The following is a 26,586-nucleotide window of genomic DNA, read 5'->3' as shown; positions in this document are numbered from 1 at the left end:
GCAGAAAACCCTGGGAGGCACTGAATCTTGTACATTTCTTTCCAGAATTGTAAGCAGTAAATTTTTACTGTTTATAAAATACTATCCAGTTTAAAGTAGCTTGGTATCACCGCCAGACTAAGACAATAGCCCTTCTTTAATTAATTAATTAATTAATTTTTATTTATTTGTAGTGCTGGGAATTGGATATGTTGGCCTTGTGTGCTAAGCAAGTATCCTAACACTGAGCTGTATCTTGGAGTTAGAACGATCCACTCGTTTGGCCTTTTTCAGTACGGAGTGCACCAATCAGAGTGACTGGATCAAAACTACTATTCCGTGAACACTCAGAATACTGGAATCTGTGAGGCAGCAATTTGGTGAACAGGTCAGAATGACTTTCACCTCCTTAGGGAGACCCAGTCTGTGACTCTGAGCTCCATTAACTTGGCTTTGGAGCAGATGTGGCCTGGCTCGAATTACACCGTGCCACGCAGCCCTAATTGCATGCAATCCTATTAAAATGGATCTTTGGATGCAGATACTGTACATAGTCACATGACAATAGAAATGGGTCATGCGAAGGAGGGAGCAGGCCAAAAGGTTGATCATGAATGCGAGCAAACTTTTTTTTTTCACATCAGACGGGTAATGTGCCCACATCATAACAAGGTTTGAGGGAGGCACATCTCATGCGTAAGGCATGAACACCCAATTGTCACACTCATGAACTGAAGGATCACGAGCAAACTTTTAATACAAGTTGTTTGATTTTTTAATAGCTGGTTTTATGAGAGGATGCTGTGTACATTGGGAGAATGGAGAGGCACACTGGACCTTGAAGAGGAATGAAATCCTTGATCATGGAGAAGCCTTGCAATGCTACAGCTGAATACTGTGATATAAATAAGACAGCTACAAAGGCCTTACATAACTTGTCTTTAAATAAAGCTCTGTGGTAAAACATTCTTGGGGCTATCAGTTCTGTGTGTTCTCAGGAGACACACAGGGCTGTATTTTCACTGAGTTCACTATGAGTGACTATTTCTTGCTCAGGGTAGCTGATGTAAATACCCATAAATTCATATAATCTATGCATATTTTATACACATAAAACATGAAAATAAATCTTTATTATATTCTTTGGTTTAGTGGTAAGAGTGGTTTAATTCAAAGACCTTAGATGATTTTGTAACTGTAGGACCGGTTCAGCTAACATACACACTCTGACTGGATGGAATTGGCTGCTGCTTTCTTATCATTACATACAGCTGAGCTGAAAGGAAGCAGAGGACTGAAGGAACAAATAAAAGCAACAGAAAGACAGAGATAGTGATGCACTATAGACACCATCTGAAGAGGCTCAATATAACTTTGAACTCTGTTTCATTCCATGCCCGGAAATCTATCCCTCCAAGGAAACCTAGGGAATATTTCTGCTCTGTATTGAAGACTGAAGATGGAAAAGAAATACACAGTGAGACAGAGGCTCCTGAAAATCTGTACCATCCTGCAAGGAAGGAATTCACTAAGCAAAAGCATCTTGTCTGCTTTTAGACACAAGCCTCTAGGTGACATACTTACTGATTCTTCTACAGTAAGACTCTGCCTTACAAATGGGTTCTGTCTTGGGAGAACATCTAAGTTGGATTCCTTCATATCCCACAAAGTAAGTCTTATACAGTACACCTGTGAAAGTTCTCAACTGGAATGTTAATGAATTGTGGATTTACTGTATCTTAAATTCTCTTTTAATTTCTGTGGTCCTGAGGATTGAATGTAAGGCTTTTACAGTAACTAAGACAGGAACTTGGTAAACTGCCCAGGGAGGATTGTAACCTGTAATTCCCCTGCCTCAACTATTCAAAGTGCTGATTATACCTGTACACCACTGAGCCCAGCTTCAACTACATTTTTTTAAAAAAATGCATTTGGTACAGAGTATCACTATGCAGCTCGGACTCATAGTGATCCTTCTGTTTTCAGCTTCCCCAGTGCTGGGATTACAGGCGTGAGACACCACGACCGCACGCAGTGGCTGGCTCAGTGTGCCCAGGGGTGAGGCTGGCCTGGCAATGTGGTGCTGGGGATGGAACCGCAGTCCTTGCACTTGTCTAATCAGGTGCTTTGTTGGCTGAGCTATTGCACCAGCTCTACCAATTCTTTTTTGTTTTATTTTAAGACAGGGTCTACAGGGTCTCACTGCGTAGATTGGACTCTTAGTGATCCTCCAATTTACAGCCTCCCAAGTGCTGGGATTACAGGCTTGCGCCACCATGCCCAGTCTCAATTGTGGTCTCAGTGCGCCCTCGGGGCAGGGTCTGCATGGCAAGCCCAGGGATCGAAATCTTGGCCCCTGTGTCTGCCTAAGCAGGTGCTTTAAAACACTGAACTATTCAGCTGGTCCTTTCTACCAATTCTTTTAAAATGAATTATTTAAAGGTAAAATCAGGAATAGAGATATTTTAGAATAGCAAAATCTAAAAAATATGTTTTACTTTAAAAAAAAACCTTCTTTCTTTTACAACAATTTTGGAGGATGGATAAATAACGAAAGGATTATGACTGGGAAAATAGCGCAGCAGCATAAGCAGCTGCCTGGCAAGCACAACAACCTGAGTTTGATCTCTGGTACTGTATTCCATGCCAGCCATTTAATCCCAGTGCTAGGGAAGCTGAGGCAGGAGGGTCACTATGGGTTTGAACTGCATAGTAAGACTCTGTATCAAATAAATAAAACAAAATGAAAAGATTACACCTACCTCAAACATCTCACGATAAGGACTGTATTGTTGATTTCTTACATTAATATATAAAGAAAGTTTTTCTATTATATAAGACATTACCAAAGGTTGTAAATTTAATATATTTTACTACCCCAAAACCTATGATTACTTACTTTAACTGACTTTCCAGTCATTTAGCCTAGCACTTACAATAATACACACAAGTAACATGCTCAACATATGCTTCACCACTAAGCTATAATCGTGGAGGTACTACTTTCAATTCTCCCCAGCCCCACTACTTTCAATTCTTATGAAAGAGAATTTTGAACTATTTCCAAGTGTTCCATTCAAATGTCCACATTCACCTTTATGCTTTATGAGTCAATGCTAAGGTAAAGCTCTTTGTGAAAGTAATATACATGTTGATTTATTTATGTAAACAGTTTTTTCATAATAGAAGACTGTCACAAAATGCAATGACAAACTGCATTCTTTGCAAACCACAACGTCTATCCTCAAAGTCACCTGAGGCATTATCATGCCCAACAAGTATGGATCTTGGTGTTTTATGGCAAAGATTTTCCTCAAGGTTCTCTTCAGTCTGTAAGAGGTTAAGTCCCAGTAATTTATCTTAAGTTTTTTCTTTGTACTTAATACGCTGTTTTTTTCAGAGACTTTTGTTGACTAGGAAGTTGGCATAGACTCTAGTGATGGAAGCAAATCCCTACCAACAAACCCCATAACCCCAAATGACATTAGGAAAAGTCTCTTAACCTTTTTGTAATTTTTTTTTTTTTTTTTTTGTACTGGGCATTGCACTCAGGACCTCATGCTTCTCAGGGAGGTGCTGCGCTGCTGGGCTGTACCACCGGCCCTCTTAACCTCTTTGAACCTTAGCTGCCTCACTTGTCAAGTGGAGATAATAATGCCTCAAAGAATCAACTACGTGAGATTATGATGCGTAAGAGCTACTGGAACGCCCTGCTTCCAACAGTTCTGTACTAAGTGGAGACTGAAACACCCCACACGGTGGGACGTCTCCCTTGTTCCTGATCAATATCACACAGAGAGGATAGTAATATACTTCACATCGTGAACAAGGAGGAAGAAAGGGGCCATTTGTTACCACCTAATGACCTTTGAAGTCATTTTTGAGCCCAACAGGCTTTGCCTGAATCACTATATATTCCATCGATTGTTATAGCTCTAACAATTTTATCAAGGAAAGAAAACGGTGAATGCCAAATTCTCTGATGAGGATTAATTCTGAATTGGCAGTATTGCTTCCTCTCCTGTATGCAGTTTTGCAAAAAGCCTCAATAAGGTACTGATGTCTGTTATCAGTGAGGGGAATTTTTCTTGGGTCAAATTATAAAGGAGACCAAATTTCAGATTATATATTTTTTAATAAGCAGCTAAAAGAAGATATAAATATTACTTCTAATCTCGATGAACAATGGAAAACAATATTGAGAGGTGTGGTATGTTTCCCAGTAGATTAGAAATATATACTGGTATGTCTGTTACAGAAAGGAAATGATTCACGCATAATGGAAGATGAAAGACTTTACTTATAATGCTCTCATTGTACTAAAAAGACAAGGAAGTCTTGGGTTACCCTATAGAGCACCTTGGTAACCTGCATTTGACCCATGGCTATATTTTAGCTGCTATCTTTCTTGATTAGTAGAGGAATTTTCCGTGTTCATAAAGTGACCTTTTTCAAAAATATCGCCCTTTTATTTTATACTCACTTTTCCTGTGTTCCATGCTATAGTTATCTGTAAAGTTAAAAAGTTAACTCGTCACACTACACTATAATTGCCACCTATTCAAATAACCAAATTAAGCAGAAAGCCAATTAAGTGGTTTACTTAGTAAATACTAATTGAGGGATTATCCACTAGGCACACAGAATTGCAAGTGGAGATGGAAGATACCAAAATATAAATTGTACAGCATTACATGTAGTCTTTTTAACATACAGAACACACATTATAGGTACTGAATTTTATATTTATATTTATGTAATCTATCAATATATAAATCTGTATTTATAAATTTAAATACATCTACATCTACAACCATAATGACCCTTGCTTCTTAAGGAGACAAGATAAGCAAATCAGCATCATTAAGTAGAGATTTGGAGGGGGTTTGATTGCCCTCTTACAGGAGCAACTTAACTGAGGAGACACAGCTGCGCAGGTGGCTAGGCTGGTCTGTTTAACTTCAATGACCAGCAGAACAGAAACAGTGCTCAGAAAGAGTAATCTGGCAGGGGTTTGCTGAGTCAATCAGATGGGATGGAGACTGAGCCCAAAGCACCTGGGAGGTAAGGGCGTGAGAAAAACACTAAAGGCCGAACCTGGGAATGGGGTTGAGGACGAGGAGGTAGGAAGAGAGGAAAAGCCACGTGAAGGAAGGTAAGAAGAGGGTGTGTGTGTGTGTTAGTCTTCTCAGAGAGAGCTAGAGGGCTCCCTAGCCATCTTTTCCACGTGAGGACACAATGAAAACAGTGCTACTTAGGAACAAACATGTGGCCCCCACAAGACACAGACTCTGGGTGCCTCGATTCGGGGCTTCCCCACCGCCTGAGCTGTGAGAAATGAACTAACTTCTAGGGTTTATAAGTTCTGGGTGCAGCACCTTCAGAACAGAATGCGACGGGGTTTCTTTTTGGGATGCTGAAAGTTCTAAAATTTAGTGTGATGACTGGGGCACAATTCTGGACACATAAAGCTAAAAACTATAGAACTTTATATAACTGAACTGCATGGTATACGAATTACACTCAATCGGCTATTAAAAAAAGTAGCAAAGGGGCCGGGGAGATGGCTCAGTAGAATAAGAGCTTGCCTGGCAAGCGCAAGGCCCTGAGTTCAATCCCCGGTTCCGCCAAAAACAAACAAACAAACAAACAAACAAACAAACGAAGCAAAGAAATTATACTGCCAAGCAAACATAGATTCAAAGCAGTAAAGAACTGCTAAGAAAACTGCTTTAGGGCTAAACATAGGAAAGGCTTAAGTAGATGGTACTAAAGCACAGGGACCAACATGCATTTCAAGCACTTATCTGAAGACATGTGCTCTGAATAACCTAATGACATGGTCTGAATTTCTCCTAACACTTGATTTACCAGATTAGGGTAAAATACCATACTAACTCCCTCTGATCAAAAAGGGGACACTTCTGGAACTACTACCTTATGCTTTACTCAGAGATGGTTAGGGATTTTTTTTGGGTGTTTTTTCTGTACTCATTCTATAAGCACTGATTGCTTTTAAAATCAGAAGTAAAAAGGCTACCAACCTTGTTCCTTGCACGTTTGCTGTGTCTGTGAGCCATCTGTCTCACTTCTTTGCCCCATGCCTATACAAACCTCCTTCTGTTACTTATTGACTTGCTGGTTTCTACACAACTGGAAGCTGAATGAGAACAAGGTCAACCCTTACTTGTCTCTGTCACCCAAGCACATAATTTATTGCCCAGTTTGTCCATAACTGGCATTCAATTAACATACTGAATGGTCACTGCTCCTCCCTGCAAGAAGGTTTTCTCTTCTTTACATCAACTTCAGTTTTCCATCTGAAAATTCCCTTTCTTGATTCATCTCTGGATAATTCAAGGGCAAGCCTGTGCATGTACGTGAACAGATTAGACACACTGAGGGCCAAACTGGGTTTGATTGAAATCACTGTTGTATGTGTGTACGTAGGCATGTGGTACAGGGTCTCACTATGCAGGTTGGACTCACAGTGATCCTCCTGTTTCCAGCCTCCCCAGCGTGGGGATTACAGGCGCACACCACCACACCTGAACTCAGTGGCCGGCTCAGCGCACCTGGGGGCAGGGCTGGTGTGGCATGTGGTGCCCGGTCCATCCCTGTGCTTGCCTAAGCAGGCACTTATTAGTCTGCTGAGCTATCTTGCTGGCCTTGGGTTGATGCTTTAACTAGCCTGCACCAGGCCCAAGACACTATGTGCTTGCACATAATGAGTCTTTAAAAACTGAGACTGGTCGGCAGTCTCCTAAATCTTGCCAAAACCCTCACAGAAGCAGCAGGGAGCATGTCAGATGGAAACTCTGCCCCCAGGTGCTTATTTACTGGTTATGCAAGCTGGGGTTGAGTTCTTGAGAAGAAAAGAGTGAGAAAATGTGTAGCAAAGGCATAAAGGATGGAAGAGAGCGTGGAAGGAGAAGAATGAGTGTGGAAGAAAAAAGAAAGAAGTGAAGCCAGGCTGAAAGTCCTCTTTCAGGAGTGTCTGTAGGAGGAATGTCACTGTGCCATCTAATGGAAAGGGAGGCTCATAAAAAGCCTATGTGTCCTTACCTACCTTATTTACCAGGTCTGGTACCATGGGACTGCTGGTTGTGCCTCAAAGTAAAAATGACCAGGGAAATAAACACTGTAAATCAGTTCAGGACACTGAGGCATCTCCGTCCATGCTACTAAACATACACATGAAAGACGACTTCCATTCTGGAATGCCTTAGAAAGTGGCACGATGACAGGCTAAATGTGTTGAAGTAAGGGGGAGTGTTCGGAGGGGAATTCATGCAAATGTCTTCTGCTGTAATAAGTTACACATTAAACATTTACAGTATTTGTTCATCACACTTCATATTTCTCACAGCTCTGGAGGGTTAGTCTGACATCAGGCCAGCACGATAGCTCAACAATTCAGGGTTCCTACACTCCTTCTGTCTTGTTTGCACGGCTGGAGTGACAGCAAGCTCTCTGGCATCTTTTTTTTTTTGGGGGGGGGTCGGGAAGCAAGGGTAAAGGATCTTGCGACGTGGATCAGGCTGGTTTTGACTTCATTATGTAGCCCAGGCTGGGCTCAAACTTTTGGCGATCCTCTTGTCTCAACCTCCTGAATGCTGGGATTAGGAGTGTGCCACCACACCTGGATCTCTGGTGTTTTATAAGAGCACTAATCCCATCACGGAAGCGGTACTCTCATGACCTCATTTACACTCAATTACTTCCCAGAGGTCCTATCTCCCAATTCCTTTCTCATATTACTAAATATACTATACCTTCCATCCTTTTAACAACAGAAAATGGGGCTGGCAAGTTCCTGTCCAAATGCATTAACAAATGTCATTGGTTTATTCTGTGTCTAGGAACCAGGTATTCATTTTACGTACTTCCTGATCATTTTTTCTTACCAAATAACTAGTTTGCTATCTTCTCTGAATCCCCTTGTCTCTTGTTCTCCAATCACAATGCTCAAGAGAACTACTATTATTATTTTTAATGTATTTAGTACAAAGTCTCGTTCGTTATGCAGTTTGGACTCATAGTGATCCTCCTGTTTTCAGCATCCCCAGTGCTGCGGTTACAGGTGTGTGCCACCTCGCCTGGACACGCTGACCAGCTCAGTGTGTCCGGGGATTGGGCCAGTGTGGCATGTGGTACCAGGGATCGAACCCCAGTCGCTGTGTTTGCCTAGGCAGGTGCTTAGACCACAGAGCGATCTCTGCAGCCCAGGAACTTTTAAAGACATGGAAAGGAATGATCATGCCACTGGGATAAATGCCTTTATTTTTTTAAAAATTTATTTATTTATTTGTGTGTGTGTGGCCAGCTCAGCCCACCAGGGGGCGGGGCTGGCTGGCATGTGGTACTGGGGGAATTGAACCGCGGTCCCTGTGCTTTGCTAAGCTTGTTCTAAGTAGGTGCTTTAGACCACTGAGCCATCTCACCAGCCCCTAAAATTAATTTTATTGAGAAATAGCAATGAGACAGTTTCAAAACCGATTAGTTGGACAGTTTCAATAATTAATACACTGCATATTCTCATTGAATTAAGAGAAAGTAGCTGTATATCTATCCTAACTATATTTGACTGATCTTGTCAAATACAAAAGTTACATTTCTTGTTAGATATGTCTTGCTTTATCTTGGTCTTAACCATCCAGCAGAAAAGTATAAAAACGAGGTATAAAAAGTAAAGCCATATTAATATGCTGAACTGTAAAAGGCTCAAATCAACAACTTTTGACGTAGCCAGTCCTACAGATAACCCACTACTATTATGGACTACTGGACTCTGTTGGATTATTTTGCTGAATTCACACACCTACAATATTAAAATGGCAATGGAATATTCATCTCTGCCAAAACTAAACAAAAAAAAGGGGATATAAATGAACGTTTTGTTTTTTTAGATATTCACGTATCTAAAAGATGTGGTATTTCTTTGTATCTAAGATATTTCATGTAACATCTTCCCTCCAGTACCACCTGTTTTGCTGCAAATTATGGCACATTATTCATTCTTTTTATGGCTGACATTTCCTTTATCCATTCCTCCACTGGAGACATCTAGGTTGGATCCATATCTTCTTTGCAACTGTGACAATCTGTCTGGTCTAATCTGACTGATTACAGTCATAGACTATGAGCCGGGTTGAGAGCGACTGTGAAGTGCTATCAAGGTGTGATAGGAGGGAAGGTTAGCCAGCAGTATAGGTTACTGAGAACAGACTAGCCAAACAAATCAAGTTTTCTCTTGCCGATGGCTGACTTCAAAGCAATATACAAGGAATAAAGATTAGGAAATGCAACAGTAAGTTCATTTAGTTGGAGCATATTTCAATGCCACAAATGACATACACTATGGTAGTCAAAATGAGGCTTTCAAAACCACTTCTTCCTTTCAACCCCTGAATCTAGCGGTCCTGTCTCTGGGCACCTTATGTTTTGCCAATGGATGTCCTAAGACCTCTGCTGTGAGTGCAATCACATCTTTGCTACACACATTTTCTTTCGCAAAAATTCTAATTTGACATCAGCTAGCTGTCAATGAAATGACATCTTTCCAAGACTGACAGCTTTAATGTGCATTTTTGGAGGAAATAATCACTAGAAATTTTCTAAAGTGGAAATGTCTGTTGGCTGGAGTCGTTTATTTTTAAAAAAGTTTTGTTCAGAAGGGAACCAAGAGTATCACTCATAGAGTATTACAAATGATCTAAAAATCGCTTCAAGTTGGATTCAATTACTGGTTATAAATACTCCAAGACTGATGTTCTCCTTTTTTCCTTAAAAATTATAATCTGCTTAGCATATGAATGTGAGTTCTGGCCCCTAGCTCTCCATGATGTTTCCTCCATGTTTCTAGTATTGAAAGGTTAGTGTGGTGACCAACTGACAAAGCAGGCTTTTATTTTATCAGGATGCAACTGGGCCAAGAACCATAATGATTTTTCAAAAGATTTACTCTTTCTCTCCATATATATGTTTATCTTGCTTTAAAAGGGGATGATAGTTTAAGATATATGTGTTGCAGAAAACTTGGGATAAAGAAAAATATATTAAGAGGTATCACATAAAATTACTTTTGTTCTTTTTTTTAAATATTTATTTATTTTTATTTATTACATTTATTTATTGTGTGTGTGTGTGGCCAGCTCAGCCCACCAGGGGGAGGGTCTGGCTGGCATGTGGTGCTGGGGATCAAACCGTGGTCCCTGTGCTTTGCCAAGCTTGTTTCAAGTAGGTGCTTTAGACCACTGAGCCATCTCTCCAGCCCCTACTTTTGTTCTTTTATCTTTTCATATACAAATGAATGAGACAGCATCTCTAAGGATCTTTTTTTTTTTCCTCAAAGATAACACCACACCCTGATCAGGCTCAGAATCCTGGCTGTGTAGTCTCTGGTTTGAAATGTACAGAGACATGAAAATGGTTAGGTGTCACAACAAAACTCTGAATCTGACTTAAATTTCTTCTTTTTCTTTTTTTGTTTTGTGTTACCAGGGATTGAACTCAGGACCTTGCACTTGCCAGGTAAGTGCTTATTCTACTGAACTATCTCCCCGGCCCTTCTGATTTAAACTTCTTCTTCTTCTTTTTAAAATTAATTTTATTGAGAAACAAATAGCAATGAGACAATTTCAAAACCTGTTAGGACAGTTTCAATAATTAGTACATTACATATTGTTGTCTTCATAGTGGTTATTCATAGTACAGGATAAAGACATGATATTTTGTCCAAACACTGTTAAGTACAAATCTTTCTTCTCATTGAATTAAGAGAAAGTAGCTGTATAAAAAATATGGGACGCTTCACGAATTTGCATGTTATCCTTGTGCAGGGGCCATGCTAATCTTCTCTGTATCATTTCAATTTTAGTATATGTGCTACTGAAGCGAGCATTCGGCATCAAATTTTCATTCCAAATAAATTAAAGATGTGGTATGTTGCAACAGATTCAAAATCCAAAAGTGAGCTACACTTAGAAGACATTTCTGCAAAGTAGTCATGTGCTAAGTTCTCAATACTAGAAATAAAGTTACCTACTGTAAGCAACTTGTAAGCAAGAGCACAGAAATTAAACTTTAAAAAGTATAAAAAATGAGAATATACAGAAGTAAGATGTATCCCCTGACTTCCAGGTCACCCAAGGAAAACCCAAAAGGTAGTGAAATGCAACAAGTTGAAAGCCACCACCCAATTCTCTGAAATGATAACAGTGGAAATAACACTGCAAATGAAGGAAGCTCTAGAAAAAAAAATTCAAATTATAATTTCTCATATAACTATACATATGATGACCAAAATGAAAGATGCAAGTAGTCAATCTAGAGTAGATACAGATAAAAAACAAGAGTGAGAGAAGCTTAGGAAAATGATGTAAATCATGAATTCCTAACATAGGAAAGAAATGGAATCCATGAAACATTAAAACAGATATTCTGGAGATTAACAATTCCATTGAAAGGGTATGCAGCAGAATAAGCCAAATGCAACTTGAGGACAGAATATCAGATCTAGAAGACAAAACTGTGGTAAGTGGTCATGAAAAGGAAGCTTTCTTAAAAATAGTAAGGAAGCCTGCATGGTGGGTGGCGTATGCCCATAATCCCAGCACTCTGGAGGCTGAGGCAGGAGGATCATTGTGAGTTTAAGACCAACCTGGGCTACAAAGTGAGCCCAAGGCCAGCCTGCCTTGCGTAGTGGGACCCTGTCTTAAAAAGAAGTACACACAAAAAATATGACATGATAAATTAATGGGACATGATAAATTAATGGAACAGCTGCTGGATGATGTAAAGAATAACAAAAGATTCATTAGAATCAAGGAAAAAGCAGGAGATAGAGTAAATGACATAAAAACCATGTTCACATAAGTCATGGCAGAAAATTTCACTGGCAGAGAAAAAGGAAGTGACAGATAAGTGAGGTGCATAGAACTCCAATTAAGTCATGATAAAACTACATCAAAGGGGCTGGTGAGATGGCTCAGTGGTCTAAAGCACCTACTTTAGAATCAAGCTTAGCAAAGCACAGGGACCGCGGTTCAATCCCCCAGCACCACATGCCAGCCAGCCCGCCCCCTGGTGGGCTGAGCTGGCCACACACACACACACACACACACACATAAATAAATAAATAAAAATTAAAAAAAAAACTACATCAAAGCATACTAGGCAAGATCTCAGAAAATCAACATGTGAACAAAATATTATAAGCTGTTAGAAAAAAAAAAACCTATAAAAGAAAGTACATCAGAACCACAGCAGACTTCTCAATACAAACTCCCAAGTCAAGAAGAGCTTGGAGTGCAGTATTTCAAGCCCTAAAAGAAAACCTCCAACACAGATTGATACTTACTGCAAAACTATCTTTCAAAATTGATGGAGATATAAGATGCTTTCATGACAAAGAACACCTGAGGAAATTCATGATGGCCAAATCAGCACTCTTAAAATATTCTGAAAGACATTCGAAAACATTCTAACAAGGACTGTGGTTCTGTAAACCCCACCAGAATGAACTTCCCAGGGGAGGCAGGCAATTAAACAACGGGGGAATGAAAGAGAACAAAAATAAGGAAATTATATGACAAGGATAGGTTAATACATCTCAGTTATAACCATCAATCAAATGGTCTCAATTCACCAATGAAAATGGTTGGCAGAATGGATCAAGAAACCACATGCTATATACAAGAAACATGTCTAATTCAAAAAGAAATTCATAGGATGAAATTCAAAGGGTGGAAAACAACACTTCATGTGCCAGGAACCTGGAACAAAGCAGGGTTAGCTATTCTATTTATAGACAAAGTGGTATTAAGCCAAGCCTGATCGACAGAAACAAAGAAGGACATTAGGTACTTGTTAAAGGAAGACTTCAAGAAGGGATAACAATCATAAATACACATGCACCAAATGCCGGTGTGCCAACTATATAAAACAACTATTAACAGACATGAAAAATCAAATCAGCATCAATACAGTTTTAATGGGAGACCTCAATACCACACTGTCAGAAACACACAGATCAACTAGACAAGGTCAGCAAAATATTAGCATAGCAACAAACTTTTGAACAAATGGACTTGATAGATATCTACTCAGTGCTCTACCCCGCAACACCAGAATGCACATTCTTCTCAGTTGCACATAGGACATGCTCCAAAACAGACCACATCCTAGCCCACAGAACATGCTTCAGTAAGTGCAAAGGAGTTGAAATTATCCCGTGTATATTATAAGACCATTGTACAATGGAATTGGAAATCAATAGCAAAAACCCACAAGAACTTCATAAACATACAGAAATTAAATAACACCCTCCTGAACAATGATGGGTCACAGATGAAATGAAGAAAGAAATTAGACAGTTTGTACAAGTGAAACTGAATGATAATGTCAACACAACAACACAGTGGGACTCATGGGACACAGTGAAAGCAGTCCTAAAAGGGGAATGTATAGTGGTGAGCACATACATTAGGAAAGCAGAGCAAAGTCACGTAAACAACCTAATGTTGAACCTTAAGCTCCTAGAAAAGGAAGAGCAAGTTAAGCCTAAAGCTTGTAGGAGGGAGTATATTACAAAGATCAGAATGGAAATTAATCCAATGGAAACTAAGAAAACAATACAAAGAATCAACGAATGAGAGAATTAGTGCTTTGGAAGACTAAGTAAAATTCATAGATCCTTAGCTAACATTATAAAAAAAAAAGAAAGAAAAGACTTTTAAATCCATGTAATTAGGAATGAAAAGGAAGAAATCACAACTGATCCTATAGAAATCCAGAGGATCATAAATACCTACTTTGAGAACCTGTTTTCTAGTAAGATGGTGGGAGGCTTGTGGGTTAGCTCAGTTGTCTAACATGCTGGTTTGGGAAACTCTGACTTAAACTTCTTAAAAATCAAAAGACACATTGAAAAAAATTACCTACACACATTTCTTCTACATATTTAGAATTTTTATCTTAAGAGTAGAAGCATAAGGTATTTTCTTTTCCCATTACAAATGGTAAAAACAACTAGTCTCCCTGGATGAATATAGTATTTATATTCTGCACGTTTTGGGTAGAATCCAATAATGTGTGATAATTCAACAATTTAGTACAGGAAACAAAGACCACAACGCTCCTCAGACATTTCAGAGTCTCTTAATGGAGCAGAACTGTTGGAGTGGCATTTTTTTCAGCAATCTTTACAGAATACAATTCTTCATGGTGAACAAACTGGGTTTGTGACAGATGTTCATTCAGATTAATATCTCACTAGGCTTCTTCAGGCCTTACTTTTTGCATGGGCCAAATGCAGGAAAGTTGGTGTTTGACAACTGAAAATGACTCATCAGAGGAAGTTCTTATCATATGGATGTGCTTGTTGAAATAGAGCTGGTGAACAAAGTCTTTTTTTCTCCCTGTGGGTTGGTGAGTGTTTCATTTTAGGAAATGGAAGTGTCAAATGTGGACAAACTGCCCTGAAGCATTTATAGCATAATATGTAGCTTCCTTTAACTGCCTTTCAACAAACAATATGTGAATGCAAAATAAGATCTGAATTTCCTTTACTCTCTTGTGTCATCTGAACTGTACTCATTTAGTAAAACCCATGTAGCCCTGTGATACATAATATGGACAATGGCTGTGATGGTAGTTTTCCAATTAATTGTAAGAGCACTTTTTTTATTAAGGATACTGCACTTTTGCCGCATTCATAGCAAACATTTCTATATGATGACCACACGCTTTTCAACATTGCAGTGCTGTTTGTTTTTGAGATAGGACCTAGCTATGCAGTTCAGGCTGGTCCTTCATGGCAATCCTCCTGCCTCAGCCTCTCGAATGCTGAGATTATAGGCACTGCCATCAAGCATGGCACTGTGCTATTTTTTGATGAATAAATGTTTTCAATTTTTGCATAGTGAAATGTATCAATGTATTTGTTGGTGATTCTATAATGCTCTGAAAGTCTATCTCCCTTCTAGTATCCCAGGTATTTCTTATAGCTGCTTTATTCTCTTCTGAGTCCACTTTAGTATTTAATTCTTTAAGTCATCTATCATCTGTCCCATGGTAAGAAATGCTGAGAATTGAATAGATTAGATTCCTGCTCCTGACAAGTTCAGTTTATTTATTTATTTATTTGTTTATTTATTTATTTTTCCCATCAAAATGGAAAGATATATTTCTTCTAAGTAAAATACAAGGAAAGAACAGAATCTCACAATTGAAATAAAAAGTATAATAAACAAAGAATATGAGTAGGAGTGTGTAGGAGGGGGCTCGTTCCTGAGAATAACAAATGCTACTCTTTAATTTGTTGGTTCAAGTAATACAGTGACATAGAAAACAGCTCCATTTCACTTCAACTCTTTCCCCTGAAATCCAGGGACAGGGCAGGACCAGGCCCTGCCTTAACTCTGAAGTCACGGACACAGGAAGGTGGCATATACATGCCCTCACAAAGACTTCCAGAAGCCCAATGTACAGCCAAGGGAATGATTGCATCAGTGCTGCCTTAAGTGCAGAGACCAGCTAAAAACACCCCAATGAGAAAGGGAGAAACACAGAAGGCCAGGGAGCCTCTCTTAGATTAGGTTGAGCACATTTGGTGAGGGTGGGGGGGTAAGGAAATGGCATCTTCCTTCTACCTCAAACTGTTTTCAATTAATGGACAGAGAAAGACAGAAGCTTGCCTAACAGTGCACCCGACCTCCTCCCAAGCGAGGCTTCTTCGGACACACAGCGGAGCGATGGAACCTGCACAAAGTGCACGGCTGTTGTGCCCCTTCTGCCACCTCCACCTCTGCACTGAAGGCTGTTTCTTCTGACCCACAGTGACAATGTGCCATTTAATTGGAAACCAGGAGATCATCTTCATACAAGGCCAGCAGACGTCATTTTCTTTGATGCATGAATAGTTCATCATTTTGCTACTAGATGACAAGGTGATCACAGGGTGACTTTATAATGAAAGTTCACTGTTTGGTATTTTGAGTTCTCAAAACGAAAAAAATATTTATCAAATATAAATATCTTTTAAAAGTCACAAAAGTGCTACATATGTGATCAAGGAAAAAAAATTCCATTAGTTACTGCTGCTTAAAGTAGATTCAACTTTACAAACATTACCACATCCATTATCAGTATGACTTCCAATTATGAAATAAATTGCCTGTAGCAATATAGCTTTTCACACCTCTACAAGGACAGAGTAAAGAGAACAAAGCAGTCACATCCTGCTGTATCTCACACACCCACCACCGAAGTGGCAAATGTCCCCTGCTTTTTTCTGCTATTTAGGCAAGTGTCTGCATCTGTGATAGTCAAGTCAGCAAAATCCCCCAAGTTCTCTAACGACTCAGACCGAGGGGGCTTCTGCTAATGGATACAAAGACTGTTCTTGTACTCATTTTTGACCTTAGCTCCATCCTTGAAAGACATTTTTGGTAGCAAGGACAGGGGACACCAGGATAACCTCCAAAACTTTTCCAGGCAGGCACTGATAACTGTGCCACGGAATGTACAGTGGTTCTGAGGACTGGACTTAGCATCCATTAGACATTCAGCTCATACTTTTTTCCAATGCTCTGGGTTTGTTTTTTAATTTTTTTTTGTCTTTTTGTTTTGAATCATGGTCCCAAAGGCAGAAGGCAGTATTTTATCTACTAGGTCACACAGCTTGTGAGAGGAAGGGATGTCTGTGTCAACCAAATCTGAGCTTGAGTTTCCATGGACATTCTTAATTCTTAGCCCAGCACCCAAAGAAGTATAATCTAGCCACAGTGTGACTATATGAGGCACGGCTTATTGCAGCTGAAATCAGTGATTCTCATGCTGAGGTGGGCTCTAGTGTCCCTCTCGCTTTGGATGCTCCCCAGGTGGTGTCTGCAATCCTGTGCCTCTGCCTCAGCTTGCATCCTATCAGTATGGGGAAGGAAAAGGGGTACGCACTAGTGTTACATGTATCGAAAGGTACCCAAGATTTTACACACAGCCTAACAGACAAGTTGAGTTTATGTCATCTGCTGAACAGGTCATTCTGTCCTCCTAGGTTGGTGATTTATAATAAATTATATTTCCTCTTAGACTAGGGTCTCTATTCTGGTCCTCTGTTGCACTTCATTAGTATGTGTCACTTTTTTGCTTGGTATCACATTGTTTTTATTACTATAGTTACATGATATATTTTTGTACTTGGTAATAGAAATTTCCTTTCATAATTTTTTTTTGAGGGGGAGGGAAATTCTTGGCTATTCTCACCAATTAAACCCTCCAACTGTGTCTAAAAATATCCCATTAGGATTTTGACTAGAGTTGCAAAAACCTATAAAATGAATTGAAGACTTTATACTTTTGCAAGAGTCAATTTTCTCATTCATGAAAATGGGTTTTAAAAAAATTCAAATATTCTCTATACCTCTGTAATCATATCTGTATATCTCTCATCAAAAGTGTGATAATTTTCTAGATATAGTCATTTTAAATTTTTATCCTCTGAATGAGTTGTTAACAACCCTACACAAACTTCACTGTGGATCTTCTAGGCCATAATCCTGACTATTCTCCTGAATCATGGATTATCTTAGGTTTAAGAAGAGGAGGAAAAAGGAAAAGGGGCATGGGAGATGAAGAAAAGTCCTATTTTGTATTCATAGTTACAAACTGTGAATCTTTCAGGGGAGCTATGATTAAAAAAACATGCAACAAAAAGCACCGAGGCTTAGTAAAATAGAGAAATCATGAACTCATAAGTGCTCAGAGAGATGACTCACTGCGTTGGATCATCCTTGGGAAATCACCTACTAAGCAGAATATAGCAGATGAGGTGCTATTTTTGGAACATGATTTATTGCTACTTCCCTTTGGAAAAAAATAAAAATTAATCCTAGTTCCCTAAAACACATGAGATTGGTCATCCTGTGGATGAGCCTGTCAGGTAATTGCTATTTCTACAACAGGACAGGGCTGTGTCTGCTGTAGAGACTTCTTTGGAATAAGACAGAAACACTTAATCATTCATAATGGAAAGGAGCATTGACCAGGAGACAGAAGACCCAGTTCTTAACACTAGATCTGTAACTGATTAACAAATTACCCATGGCAGGCCACTTACTCTCTGCTCATCCTTAAAAATCAGCTATCTCAGCTTCTGTCCTGTGTTGTATCACAGATGAAAATAATAACTAATAAACCATGTGAATGAAACAGTTAGTACCTCTGAGGAGTAAAACGGGCCTGCTCAATAAAAGCAACACTACCAACCAAGTAGCAGGTATAATGAATGCTTGTTCACTCATTTTTGTTGAATGCTGTGTTGCTTTCTTCTTCTCTATCTGTTGTTTATTTTCCTTGATCCATTAGGACTAAAAATGCAAGGGCAATTCAGTGCTGTTGTTTTGGTCCTACTGTGAATGAAATACCTAGATTTAATTTACCCATGACACACTATTGGGCTATTTATAAAGATCACCAGAAAAGTTTAAAGATGATACAGTTAGGAAAATGACAAAGATAAGGGACAACATATTTCCAAATTCCTCACCCATGGCAGTAAAGCTCATCAGATCTAGCATTCCCCTTTCTTTCTTCAATTGTGTTCCTGAATGTGGTCTCTCCTATAATTAAGGAACTAAGGTCTTGAGAGTTTATACTTTCAGATGCTTTGGCTTACCCAAATGGGACAGAAACTATGGGTGATACTTGTTTATCTAATCCTTACAAACATCCCTGAAAGGCAGATAGCTTGGTAGTCTAAATGCCTACCTGGAAAGCACAAGGACCTGGGTTTGATCCCTGATATCACATACAACACCAGCACCTGACCCCCAAGCATGTGTGCCAGGCACCAAAACTGTGTGTGGTGATGCATGCCTGTAATACCAGCAATGAGGAGGCTGAGACAGGATCATTACAAGTCCAAGCTGTGTAGTGAGACCCTGTACCAAGTGAATGAATGAATCAATGATTAAAAAAAAAATCCCTGAAAAACAGGCATTATTATCCTCAGGTAAGAAGCCTAATGTTCATGAAAGTTTGTAACACAAACAGTTCTTCATATAGTTAGGCACTGGAATCAATGCTGTATATTATGATTTATTATTGATTTTACTTTTTAATCAAATATTTAACTTCAACTCAACACATTTAAAAATGTGGTATAAGTCAAATTTTCATTTTGGCTAAAAGTTTGAAAGACTGGATATACCTAATGAATACATTTACATAATATAAAATTTAATGTATCAATATATATAAAGGACTGGAAAAAGATATAATGGAAATATTAAAATACATATTATTTTTCTGTGTATTTAAGGTAATTTTAATCTGTTTGATTCTCTGTGTTTTTCCAAATCAAAATTTTCAAAGCTTTGCTAATACTTTTTAATATGAAAAATATAATAAAAAGTCATTAAAAATTAAAATGCAGTTATGTGATGCTATCATTAAACTTACAGTTTTAGGCAGATATTAAGATATAAATAGCTTAATATTGAGAAGTAACCATGTGGCCAGAGGGGGCTACCACGTTGCATGAGGTTTCAGAGACCTCTAATAAAATTGAAGATTTAAATAGCAACTGAATATTTTAGTCAAAAACTCCCTGTGGATCTAGCAAACAATCTGATGAGATTTTAGATAGGAAGCAATGAATGTGTACTTCCAGTACCGAGTTTACTAACTTCTTGAACATCCTCGGATGTCTCAGAATTGTGACTGAGCATCACATTTTTCCTTGGGAAACAAACTGAGATTCTTTCAAATTATAGAGAACTTCCGATGATTTTCTTTTCTGGGCAGTGCTGGGAATCCAGTCCAGAGCCTCAGACATCCTAATAAGAGCTACCACTGAGCCATAACCAAGCCCCCTCGGACCACTGTTGGCTAGATCTAGATCAAAATCCTGAAAGAAATTTTAAAGAAGTGTAGAAGAATTGTTAATCTTTAATAAGTCATTATTTAAAAAAAAGCTATATAGGTAAAAACCAGTGCAACCTAAACAAGTATTAAGTAAGTAAGTAGGTAACTTTTTTTCAATATCAATATCTAAAACTAATAAGTACAATGTACCAAGTACTTATTATTTTTGTCTTTTTGAGACAGGGTCTCACTATGCAGCACAGGTTGGCCTTGAGCTCACTTTGTAGCCCAAGCTGGTCTTGAACTCATAACGATCCTGCCTGAGCTTTCCAAGTGCTGGAATTACAGGTTTGTGCTGTCACAGCCAGGAAGGATGAATTTTTTAGAGGTGAGTGAGTGCTCAAACTACAACCTGTTAGTTATTTATCACTTAACACTGCAAATGAACCTGAATACTTAAGTTTTTGTTTAGGAAAAAACTTATACCCTAACATCTTTTGTCTTAAAAGAAAAAAAAAAAAAAAACACATGTGCCACAGATTTGCCACCACTGGTACAGGGACTGCTCTACTGTTATACACATAGAACCTCAAATAATTGTAACAATACTTTGTGAAGTAATTACTGTTTCCAATTGAGAGAGGAGGAATTGAGGTTTAGAGAGGTTACCTGAAGATCAAACACTAAACATTCAAGAAAGCATTCAATGGTGTTCACACAGGTGATTATGTATTTCTTGGGAAAGAAAAAGCCTTGGGGCAAATTAAAATGGGAAGTTTGAACTGTTCATCCCAATTAATTAGAACTCTTTAAAACTTAGAGAGCATTTTGGGTGAAGATACATAGTATATTATAAATAGTATGTGGTATAATTTGTTAATAAACATTGTATGCATTCCTTATAAAATGCACTTTTAGGTTGCCTACTTTTAATTGCTTTGATTTTAAAATGTCTAAAATTTTAATTTTCTTTATATAGCAATGAAACTATCAATTTTCCAAAATACATTAAAAACAGACTTTTAGTGTACTTTGGGCCATATTTTATTAGCATCAGTGCTGTTCTTAATGACTTACTGCAGGAGACGAGCCTAGCACCTGCGGGATGTAGGCTGGTCTTGCGGAGGGAAAAGGATGCACGCAGGCCAAGCAGCTGAGTGGCAGCAGCTCACCCACCCCACGTCCTGCCCCTGAACAAAGTTTCACTGTCTCCCATCTCACTGACCTCCGTATCTGAAGCTAAACTTCCTGCATATCTATACCCACTTGTTTGGGAGTTTTGCCAATGCCCAATGAGAACGATGTTTCAGAACAACTGGGTCATCTGCCTCTCCAACTCCTGCTCCGTGCCTTCTCTGACAGGCAGCAGAACAACACACTGTGACAATCCCCCAGGCTGGGAAGGACCCCCAGTTCCTCTCTGCCACTGCCCTGTGAGGGGGGCACTAATTCTGAGCCTTAGTCACCTTAGCCTACTCCGGTGCTGAGGATCTCTGTATTCCTCCAAGTGAACTAAAAAGTCTTCAAATCAACTATGTGCTTGAACCTCCCTGAGTTAAGCAGTCCTTCCATGGAAATGATGTACAGGAAAACAGGAACTTTTGTTTTTCCAGGAGAACCACCATGTTTAGTCCAATTTCAGATACCACCCATTGATTGCAATTCACATCTTGATTTTGTAAAAGATCAAATGTGGGAAAAAAAAAAAAGAGAGCGACAACTTAGGAACACTGACATGTGGGAGAACAGCTGCTAAAATACCTACTTTCTTATTTGGAGGTGATGAGATGCTTCAGATATACTGTATTCAGACTGCCCTCACTGTTACCCCAGAGGTTATATTTTCTGCTCCTATATAGATTCATTTTTTCAGTTCACTTAATACAGCTTTGCTGAGAGGTTTTTCTCCTTGAAGTATTGAAAAAACAAAACACATCTTGAAGCTTGGTGAAAAACACCAGTGGAGAGCTGCCAGTTTAAAATTCTTGAAATAATGAAAGTAAGTAAGAGACTGCCTCTGGCCGAGTACTGCTCAGTGACAACACCCATTTCTTGATAACGGGTGAAATGGCAGTTCAGTAAAGAGAACCCTGGGGAAAACTGTGACATAACTTGGTGATTAGATCCCCAGGTCCCTTTGTGTTATCAGTGGTCTGGGGAGCAACTGTTAGGAAACAGACAAAAACAGTCTAAATGCCGGTCCTTCGCTTCCTGCAAGTGAGGCTTTCTTCCCCAGCAGCGTTACTGGAGAGCACGGTTTACTGCTTAATGCCTTCCTGTTCTCCCTGGAAAACTGGAGTCAGTGCCTCATGCCTCATGATCACACCAGACCATGTGGGCTTAAACCACACTGTACAATTTCCTTTGTCTCCCCCTCCTTCTCTGCAATTTTTTTTTTTTTTTTTTTTTTTTGTTGTTGTTGTTATGGGCAGTGACAGTTTCTGGTTTCTTTTGTTTATCAACGGTTTCCTTTACCACAGCCTCTATTCCTCCTGCTGGAGCCTGGCACGATTGGAAGCTGGAAGGAAAACCACAACTGAATAGCCTGGCACTTACTATAACAGTCATTTCCAACCACAGATTAATACAGTTACTGGATTTGACTAACGGCTCTCAATGAGCCCAACTGTCATCACTTGACACATGTTCGCCAGTGCAAGACAAAAGAAAATACAAGCACATCCAAAGCATGGCATAGTTTTACTGATCACTTATCTTCTGTATGCAAAGGTATCTCTCTCAATATCCTGTGCTTGGTTCTCCTTACTAATCTGAATTATGAGTGGACCAGATCAGACCCTCCCTGTTCCAGCTAGCGAGAGGCTTAGTCAACTGGTCAGAGTTGCCACGGCACCCACTGGTGTTCAAGGACACACTGCTCAGCTGCCCGAGGAATGTGTGTGGAGCCTGTACTTTGCTCTGCCCACCTTGGGAAGCTGCACTGGACGCTGGTGGTCACGTGAGTTAGGGAGCAGCATCAAAGTCCAAAGCAGGCGTCTGGGCAACTTAGGGCTGGTGACTGTGCATGCCAGCCCATCATAGAAAGGCACTGGGTTTTTCTCTTCATCATTTACTTTGACATAGGACAGTGCTGATGAGTCTTTTAGAGATTGAGTGTCCAAACTGCAACCCAGAACTTACTGCACAGTGTCAACACTGCAATTAAACCTGAATACTGAAGTTTTGAGTTAGAAATTATACCTCATACATTAACACTTCTGTCTTAAAGAAAAACACAGTTAACACACATGCCATAGGTTCGCCACCAATGACAGGCGATTCTAGCCCTAGGGCAGTTGGCAGAAGAACTCTCAAAAGATACAAAAAGAGGATGATTCTGGTAGTTTATGATATGGTGTATAACTGGCTCAATTACATCAGATTCTATTTGAACCTGACGATTTCTGCATTAACAAAATATATTCCTGTTCCAATTAGATAGGTGAGTACAGGCTTTGGGAAACTTGCCAGCTTTGGGGACTGACAGGCTCTAATTTACACACGAGAAAAGGAATTCAAGGACTCTTCTTTCCTTCCCTACATTGCCCAGGCTGCTCTTGCACCCCTGGGCCTCAGCCTCCCGAGTGCCGCGCTACAGGTACACACATTGCGATCATTAATCTAGGAATGTCAACTTCACTGGGTGCCTAGCAGATTAGTACAGCATGCTCCTGGCGGGCCCAAGTGGGGGTCATGGAGGCAAGATCCTGGGGACTCTGAGGTCCTTCACCTGCTCCTCTTGGGCAGGTTTCACCTGCTCTGCTTCCCTGCTGCCATAAAATAAGCAGCTTTGCTTTACATGCTCTTCTGCCATAATGTGTCTGCACTGAAGTTTGTTGACTATGGGCTGACTTCTAAAATCCTAGGCCAAATTAAACCTTTTTCCTTTCATTCACAGGGGTATCGGTTACTGTGTTTCAGTAATAGGAAAGCTAAATGATATACCAAGTTGCTGTGATTTTCTCACTGATGACTGCTGGATTATGAGTTTGGGTATTTTACACATATTAATCCCAATCTGCTGCTTTAACATTGTATTAAATGGCATGTATTTTATGTACCTGTGGTGGGAAAGTAGAGTAGAAAACTCTTTCAGCACGGTCATTTGGCTCCATGGATTAAAGGCTTTTAAATATTCTTTACCTCACTATTCCACTTCCAGGAATTAGTTGTAGGGGAATAATAATGAGAATGGAGAAAACTCTGGTTATAAAAAATGTGGGTCACAGCCTTGCTTCAAGAAATCTTAATTTTATTCATTTAACAAATATTTACTATGTGTCTACCATGCCTTAGAGAATATTTAAGTGCACATACATAAAATCATATTTTATTTCTATATAAGAAAAGTATATTAAAAAGCATGATCTCATTTTATAGGAAAATTAAAATGGTACAATGCACAGGATAAAGAAGTTAAGACACATGGGGCCGGGGAGATAGTTCGGTAGAAAAAGCACCTGCCTAGCAAGAGCAAGGAACTGAGTTCAATCCCTCATTCCACAAAAAAAAAAAAAAAAAAAAGTGAAGAGACAGCTGTTGAACCAGTGGACCTTCACCTTTTTGGCTCCAAGGACTGGTTTTGTGGATGTCAAGTTCATGGATGGAAAGTGGTGGTGGTTTGGGGACCACTAGGTTCCTGAATGAGCAGTACAAAGTAAGGTTTGTGCTCCTGTGAGAATCGATCACCCTGTGGACGCGAGGGGAGGTGGAGCTCAGAGGGTGATGGCAGCCACACTGAGCTGCTGCAGGTAAAGCTTCTCCTGCCGGACAGCGCTCACTTCTTACTGGGCAGCCTCTTCCTAGCAGGCTGAGGAACCCCTAGCAATGATCATCTCCTGGTCACGAGCTTGCAAGTGATCTTTTTATTTCTCCTTTCTTAAACAATGGTTTTGCAGATAGTTATTTTGAGGCCATGTAAGTCTCCTGTGTGGATCAGCTTTTCACTTACTAGTTTCATTGTCCATTGATAATTTTCATCATCCCATCTAATTTATTATGTTACAGTTGCCTTTATGCTATAAAAATTTCCTCCTGTTCTTTACACCAGCATAGGTCTATAGATTTTTAAATTCTCCAGTTATGATCCTTTACTAAAGTGATGTATTTTTGAGGTTCAAAATGTCACACATTTATCCAGTGGCTTCTTTAAGCTACATTCTGTGCCTTTATGATATGTTCCCATTATTTTTTGAGCATTTTCTTATATTTTGGTACAATAGTCACTTTAGGCTTATTTGGTAGTCTTTACTTTCACTTTTAAAATGTTCTATAATAACTGTATTACCTTTGTTAACTGAAAAGAACAAAATGCATTCAATTTAAATAATCTTACAAAAAAGTTTATAATGTATATAAGATACGCATTTCATTTAAGACTATTTTTAAAAAGTACAGACTGCTGATCCTGCATGGTTTAGAAATACTGTGCTAAGATAACTGGAGCTCCTCTTCAGTTCCACTTGAGATAGGAGGGGAGTCCCTGCTTTACCAGACAATGGAAAAGACAGCTGTGCCCAGAGAGATCAGTAGGTGCACAAGTCATTGCTCTTTTCTGATTAAAACCAGTGATCCAGTTATAAAGCCTGAGACATAAAAGGACCCAGCTTAAGTACATTCTGTTCAATTAATGTCTCACAGTCAAATGTCTCTTTGTTTTTCCCCTCTGAACACTGCATAGTAGAATGGTGAGACATAGTCATGTTCATCTCTGAACTTCTTCCTGCTGTTTGGAGTTTCCCTATGAGCTGGTATGAGGTACTTCTTCCTGTGGCTCAGAACAAGACTTTCTATGAGGGCTTTGGGGACTGCACTTTACATTCTGTGAGGTACTATGGAAATAAAGGAGGACCAGGCATGGTCTACAACTCCTCTTTGTCCAGGACTTAGTAGACTCTGACCTCAGAGTCTATTAAGCTTCTCCCTAGCTGCTTTAATCTTATTGGGTGGGTTTCCTGAAATTCACTTGCATACACAGCTTCTTCCTAGACTGCAGGGCCAGTTCTAGCTTTGTAGTGACTAAGGTGGGGTGAAGGGGAGACACACGCAGAGCCCGTGGTCCTGAGTCATTACTTCACCACTGAGTCATCTGGCTAGGGCACCAGGCTGCTATGACCCAGGCTGGAGGTGCTACCTAGAGTTCCAGCACTGCAAGGCCTGGGCCTTTCTGACTTTGAGTTCTTTTCACATCTGATGGTATCTCTAACAAGAAACCACACTTATACTGCTCTAGAAAAACTATGCAATAAAGTATTTTAACAATATAAACAACAATAAGAGGGGCTAAGTTTCACTGAGCATGAACAATGCAAAGAAAAAAGGTTAAGGGTGCATCTCATGCGCTGTTTTATTTAACCACAGATTAATTACTCATGTGGAAGCTATATGTTAGTATCTTCACTTTATACTTCAAACTGAGGTGCAGAGTGGTTAATGAGTCTGACACTCCCAAGCTGGGACTTCTACTACTCCACTACAAGGCATCCTTCAAATGATTGCAGAGCTGTGAGTGAATGTGAGACTGAAAAAAATTCCAAGGTTTTTAAAAATAAAAATTAATGAAACCACAGCAGTCAGCTTCGCATTGAGACCAAGTAGCATCCTTTAAGTTGATTATAAGAAAGGAAAGAGGGGATTCAATGAACCTGCGAGTCCATGAAGAACTCAGAGCAAATTTGCTATATAGCTTTTCACTGTATCCATCCATCCATCCATCCATCCATCCATCCATCCATCCATCCA

The 26,586-nt window shown here is 39.5% G+C and overlaps 1 protein-coding gene and 2 non-coding genes across 5 annotated transcripts in view; all 3 read right to left on the bottom strand.

The window, feature by feature from the left end:
* The window catches only part of Cdk6 (cyclin dependent kinase 6), a 224,165-nt gene that overhangs the window by 12,587 nt on the left and 184,992 nt on the right, over positions 1-26,586 (bottom strand). The window lies entirely within an intron of this gene.
* Positions 618-719, bottom strand: LOC111814059. The gene has a single exon (XR_002819135.1). It is a non-coding gene; the product is annotated as a small nucleolar RNA U13 (small nucleolar RNA).
* Positions 10,776-10,882, bottom strand: LOC111814060. The gene has a single exon (XR_002819136.1). It is a non-coding gene; the product is annotated as a U6 spliceosomal RNA (small nuclear RNA).

Source organism: Octodon degus, unplaced genomic scaffold, assembly GCF_000260255.1.
Source record: "Octodon degus isolate 3935 unplaced genomic scaffold, OctDeg1.0 scaffold00262, whole genome shotgun sequence".
Taxonomy (NCBI): Eukaryota; Metazoa; Chordata; class Mammalia; order Rodentia; family Octodontidae; genus Octodon; species Octodon degus.
The sequence above is the reverse complement of the archived record's forward strand: the minus strand, read 5'-3'. Positions and strand labels throughout refer to the sequence as shown.